Source organism: Anas platyrhynchos, chromosome 2 (assembly GCF_047663525.1).
Source record: "Anas platyrhynchos isolate ZD024472 breed Pekin duck chromosome 2, IASCAAS_PekinDuck_T2T, whole genome shotgun sequence".
In the NCBI taxonomy this organism is placed as follows: domain Eukaryota; kingdom Metazoa; phylum Chordata; class Aves; order Anseriformes; family Anatidae; genus Anas; species Anas platyrhynchos.
The window spans coordinates 50,030,319-50,038,864 of NC_092588.1; the positions used below are offsets into that span (position 1 = coordinate 50,030,319).

Genomic DNA, 8,546 nt, shown 5'->3' on the forward strand with positions numbered 1-8,546 from the left:
ACATACATTTTGCATGCAAGGCATAGGATTTACATATGCCAGAATTAGTGCAGTTTTAGGTGCTAGATAGGTACTAGGCAGAGTTATTTGCTGTATATCATCAGGATCAACACTCAAGAATATAATTAATACCCTCTGTACTCATACATTTCCCCACATATGTCTGGTTTATGTCAAATCAGGTCCACTTCAAGCCATGAAATTGAAGTGGCAGCAAGACATTTGCATTTTGGCTTCACAACAAAGATAGGCCACCACTCTGCAAGATCGAAATAAAAAGAGCTGGCAAGAGTAACAGAGAATATGGCAGAGAAAGAAAAGCTACATAGAAAAGAAATATATAGATATTAATCTGAAGATGTCAAAGGATGTTTTTAATAAAATACGCATACGACAACCAGGAGAGAAATTTACAAAATATACTCTTAATTTTCACAAGGTATTTATACTGTCTGAAAACACTACAAATCCTGAGAAGTGAAACCCCATCCTACCCCCTTAAAAAAAAAAAAATCTGCCTAGCTTCAGGTTTTTCCCACCACTTCCCTCCCACCTGCCTTCAGCCAGGCAAATAGCATTGTGCCACATCACTGTGTTTTTACAAGAAACAGGCTGAGCAGCAGACTTCATGGTTTACTGAAGCATCAGAAAAAGTGGACCAGCTTTGTGGATTGTCAGTTGTGCTGCCTCCAAGCACTGATGAGCACTTCCTAAAGAGTAAAGGAAAAAAGGAATGGCATGAACAGAGGGAAAGGGTCATATCCTGTAGAGTCTTTACTCCAGTCACATAGCCCTCCACCTAAGGCACAGTCCAACTGAACTCAGGGATCCTTTTTATGAGGCAATGAGAAGGATTAAACCCTGTATCCAGCATCATGAGAAGTACCTCAGCAGGACACCCCCTTCAAACTGAAAACCGACAGCAAAGGACATTACATTCAACCTCTTGGACACCTCACTTAGACTTCGGTAGCTCTGAGGTAGATAACATTTCATTTCAAAATGCCAATAAAAGATTCAGCCCACTGATTTCAAGTGCTTCACCTGAACAAGGCAGCTCTTCCCTCCTCCCGAAAAGGTCAGACCCTGATGAAAGGAGACAGTCTGTACTGTATGCCTTGCAGTGAGATGCCTTAGTAAGTGGATTTACCAGCTTGCACCCTTCTAAGACAACAACGACAACAATAAGAATATAATAGCAGCTATATCTATTAACATGCAGGCCCAGAAAGCTTTCCTCTTCCATCCATGAGGAAAAATGAAGCCTTGGCAGCTAAAAATAAATAGGGATAAACAAATATATGAAGAAATAAGAAATGACAACAGAACAGAAAAAATAAGATAATTTTAGGTTTCTAAAGACTAAGAAAGGAATGTACATGCCAGGTATAGAGGCTTCCTCTAAAGTCAGCCCCTGGGAGATTAAGGCTATAAGTCTAGACAGAGGAACTCGTCCTGCAGCCTAGGGCTATTTAAGTAAATATTAAGGTGGCAAAGTCCCAAATCAGAATTTCTAGCTAGTAAAGCAGGGCTACACACCAGCTTCACATCAAACAAGAAACAAGCATTTTTGCTCAATAGTAGCAAAAAGGTACTAAAATAAAAGACAAACTACCTCCAAGTTGGAGAAAAAACATAACTCATTTTTATTTGCTTTGATAAGGTTTTCAGTCTTTTAATTTTCCTTGGTTTAGAAGGGGAAAAAAATCTTTTAAATTAAAAGTTAATAACTTTTCTGTCTTTAATGTGATACAGTCTGCTAGTACTGAAACATATGGCTAATCTTATCATTGTAAACTTGGCAAAAGGCATCTTAAGTCTTGAGATACACTACTTTTAGTAGTTCCTTGTGTTGTTGATTCAGTTTATGCACTATTCAAACAGCTGAATTATCGTTATCAAGGACAAACCATTATACTGTCCTTTTACATCGGTCTTTTTATTAGTTATTGATAATTTCCTGTAGCATGAGCAAAGTTTTGCTTTTGACTTTTAGATTTTTTATGTTTGTTTGTTTTCATATCAGGGATGCTTTCAGTTGTACATACCTGGTTCCTGCTCTATGAGTCACAACCAGCATCACCTTTTGATGATCCTGTCTTGAAAAATGCTACCAGTAAGGCCACTGCTATAGAATTCATCAGCAGACCAGATGCTTAGGACCAGGGTGCTGTAGTGCACTTCAACACAACCTCTGTCACAGAGTGGAGACAGGCGCCTGCTAGCCTACTAGGTTGTAGCTAATCACACAACCTGCACTCACCCCCACCCTCTGAAGCTCAAATTTGGTAATTTTACAGAGAGAAGCTGAGTGCTGAAGAAATTGGGAGTAGGAATTATCATAGGAATTAGGACTGTCTAGCATATGGCATTCTGAAAATGAAGTTATCATTCCTATGAGTTAGCCTCTGCAATGCAAGGGAACTTACCCCTGCTGTCCAGCTAAGGGGAGGGTACTTCTTTAATGTCATTCAGAGCTGTATTATTGTTGTAAAAGTATTTTTATCCCAACTGAAACTCCACAGTCACCTCCACATCTATGATTAGAGACTGACGATTCAATGCAGTATATTTTCATTCATGCGGGTCTGTTCAAAGTACTTCTTAATTTGCCTCCACACCATTTGCATTGTTATCAGCCCCGGTGCAGCTCTCCACAGGCTGATTAGCAGGAAGCACAGGATGGTGAAATGGTCAGTTGTGACAGCCAGGTCACGTAGCAATAACAATATACCTTGTACTTTCAGCCACATCAACAAGGGGAAATAAAGTTTGCTGACTACAGTGGTACTGGTTCCTCAGCCCAGCTGAAGGCCTGCATCACCTGCTTCTCTGTAAAAGGTCCCAGGCTTGATGCTCAGAGATTGACTAAAGTAGATAACGGGGATACAAATGACAGCAAAAGGATGAAGGGAAGGAAAAGAGCAACGATGCATACCTTTACAGTACCAGGTATGCTGTTGTATCTTACAGTTATATGGCAGCAGCCCCCTATAAGCATAGAAAATATGTATACATATATCTAGCAATGCATATTTTCAGCTCCTACATATCTACAAGAAATGAATAAACAGCAGCAGTGGAAAGCCATAAGATTGTCACCTAGATAAGTTGTTTAAGTCTGGTATTTCAGATCTCTGAAAATAGACTTTGGCTGTTTGATTCAACCGTAAATCAGGATTCCCGTTAATCTGGCTTTAGAGTGGCTTTCCTGTGCAGGTTTGAGCGTCTCAAAGGAATATACTGTTCATTGATTTATGGACTAGTCTTGCTGAAAAGTTGATTTACCATTGCTTTCTGCAAACAGTGAATTGCAGCTCGCTGGTTTCTCTGAATATGCAAAGCCTGTACTGTATATAAAGGTGGGAGAGTTTGACAGTTTGCAACTAAGTAAATCACACTGATCCCAGTGTTTGCCTTGAGATTTACAGTGCACACTATAATTTAGGCACCAATGCTGACCCACAAAATACAGACAAACAGGAAAGCGTTTTGTCATCTTTTCATATATTAGAACTACTTTATCAAAATTTTAGCACATTTTTAAGAAAATCAAATTTGAAAAGCACAAACAATAGCATATAGAAATGGTTTCAAACTTAATTTGACAATAGTCTCAGTCTGTACATTTTAGTTCTTCAAGCAACCCCTAGGCTTCAAGAAGTTCCCTTTAGATTTCTAGCAATACTTGTGTATTGTAACACAAGTCACTGAGTACAGCCTCAATTAAAATAGCCACATTAGTGGCACATTAGAGCATTAGTTTAGGAAAATTTCTGATGCCCAGAAGACACAAATAAACCATAACTATTTTGACACCAGTAGAAAAGACCCCAGTGGAGAATAACAAAAGTCACATTAGTTGTTGTTCAATCGATATTCTCTATACGTACTGCTGCATTTGATACAAATACTGTCATATTTATTTCTATGCCAATGAGACACAGTCCTGCCATCAGCTATAACTCTTTAACAGGTGGTTCAGAACAACACATCTGCTCAGGGTCAGTCAGCCAACCCATTCACCACTTTTTACAGCTCTCATCTAAGATGAATAAATGTTAAAACAGCCATTACAAAAGTGGCTGTATGAAGAAGGAGGAGGAAAAAAAAGTTGATAAATTCATGATTGGAATTCAAGATCCTCTTGCCTCATCTTATGTTCAATCCACCATAAGTGAAAAACTTAATTCCAATACTCACAGTGGATGGGAGAGATACAGAAGGCAGACTGAAGGGCTCTAGGCTGGCTGTCAACAACATCCTCCGTTCCTCCAGAAGAAGGAAAGCAAACCCACACAACGTCTGGGTGATTACTATTCCCTGAAACTGCCAGCAGAACAGAGGTCAGTGATCTCAGGGTGAGACAGGGTGTTTCTTAAAGAAAAATTGAGTAATATTCATGAATCTAGTTTCTTTGCCTACAGGGGTGACCCAGCTGTCACCATACTGCAGATATCAAGTTAGCAGATATTTTTCTTTTTGCTGTTGTTTAATTTGGCAGACTATAACTTGACATGTTCTTTATAGTGACTTTTCCTACTTCTGGCAAAAAAATGTGCACCTCATTGGCCAGTTGAATAATGAGGAAAGATTATCTCCTTTGTAGAAAATTGTGCCGCCAGTGTCACAATATTAAGCCAGAGTAATTTATAACTTCTTGTCTCCCTTCTCCTTTAATTTTGGCCTGGACACTAGGTCTTTTATATCAACTTTCAAGCTATTTTTCATTTTAGGGGCTAATCTGTTTGGTTACTGAAGTGGAATGACAGAACACACCTGTGATCAAAGGAAAGGTAGATGGAAAAAACATCTCCCTAGTTCATGTATATATGTGCATTATCCTGAGCCTGTAACACAGTGCTTCATATAAATTTGGTCAATTATTAGACATTTTACAGTTATTTTCAGAACAAAGAAGCTATTGAGCAAGTTTGGCATGTGCTTGGTTCTTTATTAATTTAAACTGTCCCATGAAATGACTTGAGAGAGGTCAAATATTTTTAATAATAGAAAAAAAATAAAAACCACCTCCTGTTTAAAAGAGCATATTCACAGAGGCAAGAGCCAGAAATCATCATTCTTCAAGATGGAACAAGACCACCCCCTGCTACTCAAACCAACTGACTTATCAAGACATGCTTTAGAGTAAAGAAATCACAGCTTCAAGACTCGCTGAGAGTTTTCAAGACTCAGATTAAAATAATTCAGGGTTTTCCCACAAGAGTACATTTAAGTGTGTGTTTTAGTCTAGTAGAGAACAAAGGAAACTAAACTTTTAGTACTGCAGTTTTTCCACAAAGATGGAATTTCTCTCACCAGCCACTTTTCATTAATTTGAATTGCGTCATGAGAACATTGACACAGGATGGGACTGTAGCACTTACAGAACCAAGCTAAGAGCCCCAGTCCCAGCCCAGCACTTCAAATAGGCCCAAGACTGCTAGCCTTACACTTAATGTTCCTCTTAAAGTTAATATATTCTTACACCAATCTTAGGTTTGGTCTTCTATCTCACCCAGGGAGCATGGGAAGAAAAAAAATGGTGCAGAAGTAGGAATCACCTCTGAGCAAATTGTGAAGAAGCTGGTTATTGGTTTATCTCTGGGATATATTGATACTTCTGTCCCCTGCCAGATACCCAAGTCACGTTCCCCTTAACATTCTATTGCATCAGAACCTTCCTCCATTTGAAATCATAAATTCTTTGTGATTTTGTTTTCCATTGATATGGAAGTGATTACAGTGGAACAGAGCATGAAAGCAGCAAACAACACAAGCTTAGTGAGCTCCTTCAAGGGAGCAAGAAAATGGTCTATCTACATCCATCTAATTATTTCCCATAGCTGAGTAGCATCAAAATGTTAAAATAGAGAAAATAGAGAATTAAATAAATAAATAATAATAGGACTTCAACATCTCTTTTCCATCAGCTTTAATGAAGCACATTCAAAACATAAAATATCTGTCCAGAAGAAACAGAAAAGTTTATATGTTTATTTGCCTGGGATGCATAATCTTGTGCTGTTACAAGACACACTTTCAGTCCTTCATAGATAAAGGAGACACTTTCCCATCTCCTTAGATAGGCTTTTTCCTCACTGCTATGTTGGCCTCCATCTCCCCCACCCCCAAAGGATGAGCAATAAAAATACATCCATCTTTTTCTCTATGGGATTATAAAAACCAGGTGTTAGAAATTCCAGAGATGTTCACTGCAAAATCGTTATACTATCTCTATGAACATAAAACACGGTCTTCCAAATACCCTCCTATTCCAGTGTCATTAAATCCTTTCTACCAGCACAAAAATGAATATACAAGTCAAGTTAAATAACACTTCCAATGGTTAAAAAACATCTATTTGTTTCAATGCCATCTCATTCTGAGCTACCACTCTACAGCAAAGGAGAAGGTATTCTGACAGCACCACCCTATATGCCATAGAAATATTTCCTTCACAACAGTATGGAGAGCATCAATAGAGAGGCATGAGACAGTATCCAAAATTATCAGTTCCTCTTTCTCACTGATCTGGTGCACAATAGCATCCAACAGTCTTACAGCTCGTAATCGCAACTTATACCATATCTCCACATTGAGGACTGGATTCTGCCCCAAGCAAAACCAGGAGATCCCATGACTTTACAAAGAAGTGGAAAGTTGGAAGACAAGCTTTTGCTGTTTTTTGTTGTTGTTGTTTTATTATTATTATTGTTTTGGTAAGTTTTTTTGAGCTAGAAACAAAAATCTGAATATTTTCTCAGTGATAAGGTCAGTGAATTTTGGAAACAGTTTTTTGCTGTTGCAATAGCAGTTTATGTAAAATGTTAAGATTACAAATATTGGTCACACACAAATCAAACTTCTGAGGAAAAAAAAAAAAAAGAAGAAATGAAAATAGAGCATTTTATATAGAACATTGTTGTTAAACAATTTTTATTTCTGGATGTTCCTATTCTAGCTGATTATAGTTAAAGTCTGGAAGAAAAAAAAAAAAAAAAAGTACAGAAGATTATTCTTTTGATACCTGCACCTTGCTCAAAGTTAGAAAGCTTAGAGAAAATGCTTAAGCAGCTCTGAACAGGAAGAAAGAACCTTCAGGTACTCATTGCAAGTTTTGCTGTGAAAAATCCAATTTATCAAACTCAAGATTAGCTGTAGGAGGTAAGCATCCATTTCAACAGTAGTGGGTGTTTGGGTGTGAAGAGATGGAAATTGAAAAAAGGGGAAAAGAGAATCGCCTTAAGCCCAACAGTTCAGTAAGCAGCATACCCCCTTTAACACTACGAATTTTCGAACCATGGACCCTATAATGACTCACAAAATCAAACACCACAAAGAGGATTAAAAAAAAAAAAAAAGCTTATGAACTTCAGAGGGAGATTGGTTCTTCCTTCACTGAAGTTTTGCACCTAACTTAATTTGAATTGTATTGAACCAGCACCTGGGGAAGGACTATTTTCCCCAAAGCCACAAGCTACCAATAGCTAAGAAAGCTAGATTTTGTCTCTCCTCTCTCCATTCCACTATGTTCAACAAGACTAAAATATTAATCTTTTTTCTGTTAAAATCAAACCCAGCTTTTAACAAGCAGGCAGTTTCCAGTAGTATGTTTTCAAAGGGAAAATTCCCAAGAAGCCTTACTTAAAATCAAGCCAACTTCTAGGTCAGAGATCTAGATAAAGTAATTTGAAGAAGTTTCAAAGGAACTTCAGTTTCTTCCACATGAATTCCCAAGTTTTTCCTCAGCTATTCTTTACTAATCTTCTACAGTTGAGTTGTTTTGTTGCAGGAGTGAAAGAAAAATTAAAAATTTAGAAGCTAGAGCTAGAAAAATCACTGTCTTTTTAAGTACAAAAGGAGCAGAAGGGAAAGGAAAAGGACTACTTAATAGCACAAAGAATGACTTTCTGATGACAAAACAAAGAGCACAAAGACTGAAAAACACCCTAAACTTGCTGATAGATGGGATGTAGGTAGAAGGGCAGGCAACTCACTTCATGGCTTGTTCTGGGGAGAGAAAGAAGAAACATTCAACTTTTTAATGCTAGCGCTATTTACAAGGACTAAAACCCTATAGGGCTACCTATAAAGAGACATGAGCTTGTTCTGCCTATAATCTAGCTGACAAGAAACCCACAGCTGTGGTTAGTAGGGCACCAAGCCCAAGCTAATAAAGTTCAGCTGAGGAGCAGGGTATATTAGTTTAGGCCTAGTGCCATGCTAGTTTGCTCTATGGCTTCCAGTCAGCTCAGAGCAAAGACGGAGTAAGCTCACATCTGCTTGCAAAAGATCACGTAGCCATTATTTTAGATAAATACAAAAACATTATATTGGAGCTCTAAGTCTTCAGGCTTGCAGATGTACAGTAGTTAAAAGTTTCTTTGTTTTTGCAAACAACTCTGCCTCATCCATGGGTTATGCTCACTCTTGGTTAATCCACTTGAACAAACAGGTGTTTCACCCCATAGAAAGGCAACCCAATTAAAAAAAAATAATAAAAAAAAATGCTGCAGCCAGCCAAAGACATAGGATTAAGAAAA

The 8,546-nt window shown here is 38.0% G+C and overlaps 1 long non-coding RNA gene across 1 annotated transcript; it reads right to left on the bottom strand.

Moving 5' to 3' along the window:
* Nucleotides 1-344: 344 nt before the first annotated feature.
* LOC113842841 (uncharacterized) lies at nucleotides 345-8,527 on the bottom strand. The gene is made up of 3 exons (XR_003495650.3): nucleotides 8,001-8,527; nucleotides 4,204-4,329; nucleotides 345-710 (listed from the first exon to the last, which is right to left on the bottom strand). It is a non-coding gene; the product is annotated as an uncharacterized lncRNA (long non-coding RNA).
* Nucleotides 8,528-8,546: the final 19 nt, after the last annotated feature.